We start from the raw sequence: 6,120 nt of genomic DNA, 5'->3' as shown, positions 1-6,120 counted from the left end.
ACTATATCTTTTATCCATTTCCTTCGATGTTTCTCTTTGTTTATATGTTAACAGCCAATTCACATCCACAATGTGTCTCTCTATTACTGCCTCTATGGTATTCATTTTTAATTCTGCAGAGACTCATTCTATATCATGCTATTATATGGCAAAACTGATATAATTTAACATATTAGTATTGAAAAGATGGACTTTTGCTTATAAATGGAAATGGAGTCATTGTGCTTAACGTTAATTGATCCAAGAAGAGTTATTCTACAAAATAAATTCAACAACCAGTTTATATTCTTGTTAATAATGTTCATTTTTAATCTTTCTGAACACATTTAACCCTATTATTTGACTTCACCTCAAAATAAATTCTTTTAAATTCTATTTTCTTAAGTTTTAGGGTGGCATAGTGGCCACTTTTAAGAAAGGGAGTATAGATTTACAGAGTTTACAACTGCAGAAGATCCTGAAACCATCCATTTCAATCTCCATTTTAAGAGATGAGGAAACTAAAATTAGGGAAGTGATTTGTTCAAAATCTCATGAGTAATGGTGAAGAGTCTGGACTCAAACTTGAGTTCCCAAATCCAGTACTATTTCCCACTCTTCTCATAGGGAAGGTGATTTCCTAATAGAAACTCTAGTGTCAGCATTAATCCTTAATTGGTATTCTCAATTATTTAATAGGGCAGCTAGGTGACAAAGTAGATTTAAGTAAGGAAAGCTCATCTTCCTGAATTCAAATCTGGCCTCAGCTACTTACTAGCTGTGTGATACTAGTCAGGTCACTTAACCCTGTTTGCCTCAGTTTCCTCATCTATTTAAAAAAAATGAGCTGGAAAAGAAAATGACAACCTAGTGTCTTTGTCAAGGAAACCCTAAATGGGGTCACAAAGGGAAATAATTGAAATGATTGAATTTATATTTAAAATATCAAAAATTATTTTGCCATAATTATATTCCATTAAAAGCCATTAAATTAAGAAATATACTTTAAATAAAGTACTTTTAAAATGTCTATGTTTGAAAGCCTAAATATGAGACTATTGGAGTCATTTGCAACTCATATTTATTTTATTTCTAAGTAACTACTTTTTCTCATAATCGTCTTTTTTTTTTTTTCCATTGGCAAGAAGCTTTTTGGATAGTTGGAATGTTTTTCTCTGAAAATCTAGGCATGTTGTTATAAGAACAGCTTCAACTTTTTTATTATCCTATGTGAAGACAGCTGTGTGCACCAACATCACCATTTATGGCAGCTGGAAATATCTTTTGTTTTGCAACTTTTTCTCTAAGACCATGTACAACATTATTTAAAACCATAACTAAGATTGTTCCATAAATAATTCACACATGGAACCTAATTTTTTTAAATAAAGTGTATCTAAAGTAGGGATTCTAACTTTGGGTCTGTGACATTTTAAAAAATATTTTAACAACTTCATTTCAGTATAATTGGTTTTCTTTGTAATCCCATGTACTTTATTTTATGCATTCAGAAACATTTTGAGAAATGGTTCATAGGCTCCATCAGATTTCCATAGGGGTCCATGACACCAAAAAGATTAAGCATTCCTAGTCTATAGCTATGTACTAATCAAGTGTTATTTGGTGGATTTGTATGTTGAGCTATTTCAAGAGCCAATGATCTCCACTATCTTTTTCTTATCTCCACTATATTTATATGGTAATATAAGTATCTGCTTTGCAAGATAGGGATAGAGACTGGACCTGTGACTTCATTTATTAAAGGGATCTCCTGGAGGCAAAAAATCCCAACACCAAAGCAAGTCAGTATTATCTCTGCAAGTCCTCGAGTTGCCTAGAAAAACTGAAAAGTCAGGAGATTTGTTTAAGATCAAACAGCCAATATTATTCAGCGGTAGGACTAGCTTTGTAGTGGCCTAAAATTCATTCAAAGAGAGAAGTAAAAAGAAGCAGATGTGGATAAAATGATTAACTTTACATTTTTTATTAAACCACTCTTTTTCATCTAGTATTATAATTCAAAACTGTCTTAGGTTCTTATGATTTGGTATTGCTAGAATACTTCATATGCCCACTTGACATCAGTCTTGTAAATCTGAGTTACTTATCTACATTTTAATATGCATGCCTCAAAATAAAGTAAGTTTTTGAGATAGGTAATTTATTCACAGCTGTTGCTTTGTATAAGCATTCTATTTATGGCATAAGTAGCTGTAGGTCAGAGACATAGTAGTTACCCAATAGATGTTTTTAATTTAATTGAATGCAATGAAGGCATTCAAAATTTCCTCTTTAGAGCCTGAAATAGGCACCACTGGCCAGAATAAGAAACTTCAAAAGAGAATCCTTTTCTGAAACTAACCACAAAAATGATCTATTTTGGAAATGTCATTGACATTGGCTCTGTTAGCTTTCCTGGCCCACTTGCAGATTTCCAGTTCATTTTGTAGTAATCTAGAAGAGATGCTGACATAGAAATGCTTTTAAATCAGAAAAAGCATAGCTGAATGGTTTATGGATAATAGTAGAATGTCTTCTATGACTCTTTGGATATACTTTCAGCTTTTAAATTATTTTAATATTCCAAATCATAATTTTCTCCCTTTATTTGAATTCTGACTCTTTTTTTCCTATTTCAAATAATCCATGTTATATTATCATAATAATTAATTCCCTAATATTTTATGGTTCTTTTTTGATTTTAAAGGGTTTGTTGTTGTTGTTATGAAACAATATTGCTGGAATGTAGCTACTTTTGTCACCAGAATCTGAAGTGATTCTTTCCATAAACATTTATGAGTAGGACTTCATTATCCCATTTTGGTCTTTAGATTATACCTATAAACATTTCCAAAATAAAACTGTTAAACTTTTTTTTCAGACTGGCTTAAAGATTGAATATTATATTCTAAATTTGTTCCATCTACCATTATCTCATGTTCCAATAAGCAAAATACTTTGCGCTCTTATTTGAAAGTTGAAAATGCATCTATATTCTAAGAAATGAATTCCCAAATGCTCATTAGTGTATTCCTGAAGTGAAAGGAGATAAAAATTACCCTAAGTATTATTCCAGATAATTTACTGGAAATCTCAATTTCTGAAACAAAACATCCAATTCTTTATATTTATGCATTAAAATACCTGCTTCTTAGAATATAATTGTTGTTGTTGTTTTAAAGACTTGAAAGGAAGCTTAGAGATCATCTGAAATGATTCTTCAATTTTCACACAAGGAAACAGGACCAGGGAATTTTATATCTATCTATCCATCTCTCTCTCTCTCTGTGTGTATATATATATACGTGTGTGTGTGTGTGTGTGTGTGTGTGTGTGTGTGTGTATATATATATATGTGTGTGTGTGTGTGTGTATATATACATATATAATATAGAGCTTTTGAGTTGCAAGAGACTTCAGAGACCATCTGATTCCATATACTGAGATTTGGGAAGCTAAAGCAATGGCACAAAAAATACAAATCAGCAGTGGGATTTGAACTGAAGTCCTCTGATTTATCCAATGTCACATCCCTAGTGAGCAATATAGTCAGCACTTGGAGTCAAATGTCCTTCTGGAAAGTCCATTTTTTCTCCTTTAATATATTTCTTATTGCTACTTGGTAGCTTATCTTTGACATTAGTAAATGAATTCCATATTAGCTGCTCTTTTTGGCAAGTCTGTAACCAATTGGTTGCACTTGGAGGATATTTAAGGTGACTTCCAGATATTATGGGGCAATGGATGGAGCACTGGACTAGAGTGAGAAAGATCTCAGGTCAGACCTCAGTTCCCTACTATTGGATACTGGGCAAGTCTCTTAAATTCTGCCTGCCTTAATGTCCTCATCTCTAAAATGGGAATAAAAAAAGTACCTCCTTCATAGAATTACTATAAAGATTAAGTGAGATAATGTTTGTAAAGCATTTAGGCATGTTGCTTGGCACATAATAGTCACTTGATAAATATTTTTCCTCTTCCTCTCTTTTCCTTTCCACTACTATAAATAAATCAAATAGCATTGATTGCTCCTGTGATAAAAAAAAATTACAATTTTTAGTTGGTCTATAAACAATTCAGCTTTTGTTGTTGTGAAAGTGAGATCTTTATTCAGTGAGGAGTGAGTAAGCATCCAAGAGTCTCTTGACTGAGGCAAGAGTTTGACTTAACTACCCACACAGGAAAAATAAGTAGATTAAGAAAACCCATTATTCAGATTATGATGCATAGTGCTTTTCAGTGTTTCATGCAGATATGTATATAAATGTGTATATGTGAGCAGACACATGTACATATACAGATACGCACATGTATGTACTGGGTGTATATGTATATACATATATGTATATGTATATTCACACACTCATATATATTCGGAAAGATAGGCCCTGTTCTCAAGGAACTTACATTCTAATAGCTTGTATTGTTCAAAGGCTACCATCCATTAGATTGTTAGCTTCTTGAGAGCAGAATCTGTCTTTCTTTTTATTATTGTATCCTCAGTGTTAAGTACTGTGCCTGGCCCATAGAAGGTGCTTAATAATAATTATTGGATTAGAAATGAACTCAACTCAAAATTTAACAGAGAGATTGGTCTGGATTGCCTTTGAGAAAATTTCTAAGCTTTTTTTTTTTTTTTTTTTTTAATGACCGCAAGCTTCTCTGAAGCAAAAGTCCTTCTTTTTAAACACCAATAATCTGATGATAAGGTATGGTTGTGAGTTATGGAACAGCACAATCTTTGAAGAATTGCAGTTGATACTCAAAAGGCACAGAATGGGTGGGAGCAAACTATTCCTATTCCAAAAAAAAAAAAAAAAAGTAATTACATATAATCAGGTGGCTCCTGGACATCTCAAACTGGATATTCTGTTGATAACACATCCCAAACTGACCTCAACATCTTTTCCCCAACCCTTCCAAATGAATCTGCATTTCTTTCCTCCCATATTCTCATCTCGTTATCTTCCCTATTGTCATTGTGTGCACCATCATCCTCCTGGTCACCCAGGTTTGCAGCTCTCATTCTCTTTCTCACCTCCATATCCAATCTGCTGCCAAATCCTGTTGATTTTCCCATGAACTCCCCATTCTCTTCTTTGACATACAAACCTTCATTGTTTCATACCCAAACTATTAAAATACTTAATATGGCCTCTTCTACTTTTTCAGTCTGCTTATACCTTCCTCCCCTCCACATATCCTTTGATGTAATGACACTAGCTTCCTGACTGTCCTTCATACACTACATTCCAGCTCCTAATTCTCATTCTTAGTTGCCATCTCTCATGCATGTATTTTTTTCATTCTCATAGCTTCCCTAGCTTCCTTCAAATCCTAGCTAAAATTCTACCTTCTACAAGAAGCCTTTCCCAATTCCCCTTCATGCTAGCATCTTCCCTCTAAATTGATAACCATTATACCTTATATATATTTTATTTGTACATAATGCCAAATCCCTGGAGGTTAGTGTGATTCCTGATACACACAGTGAATGTTTACTAAATTTTTGTCTGAGTGACTGATAACTATAAAGCCATGAATTTCAAGCTTTTATTCTTAGTATCTTTATATTATTAAAAATTATTGAGGATCTGTCCAAAGAGTTTTTATGTGGGCTATATTTTTAGATATTTGTCATATTAGAAATAAAAACTAATTTTGAATTAGTCAACCTCTGAAAGGATTTCCGAGACCCCTAGGTTTATCTAGACCACATTTTGAGAATCACTTCAATAAAATATGTCATATAAGAAATGTGTGAATAGGGCAAAAAAAGATGGATTTCTCATTAAGCAAGAATGAGGGTTAGCTGATAGAAAGCCTGCATTTCTATTGATGTCCATATAATGTAAATAGAATTCAAGAAAGCAGACCCCTAGTAGTATTAGGAAAAGGGTATGGAAGAGGGCTGTAGCTATCATTATTATAGCTCATCAGTGAGATCTCTGTGCTATTATAACATTTATTACAGCCTCCTACATCACTGGCACTATGCTAGGTACTGTGGAAAATTCAGAAGTTTAATAAAAAATGATCTTTAATTTCATGAAGCTCATAGTCCAGAACTTTCCAAATATATTTTAGAAAATTTGAGGACTAAATGGTATGGTCTGTTACTATACATGTGATATCAAGAGA

This window comes from Antechinus flavipes, chromosome 2 (assembly GCF_016432865.1).
Source record: "Antechinus flavipes isolate AdamAnt ecotype Samford, QLD, Australia chromosome 2, AdamAnt_v2, whole genome shotgun sequence".
Classification (NCBI taxonomy): Eukaryota; Metazoa; Chordata; class Mammalia; order Dasyuromorphia; family Dasyuridae; genus Antechinus; species Antechinus flavipes.
Note: the sequence above shows the minus strand (reverse complement) of the source record.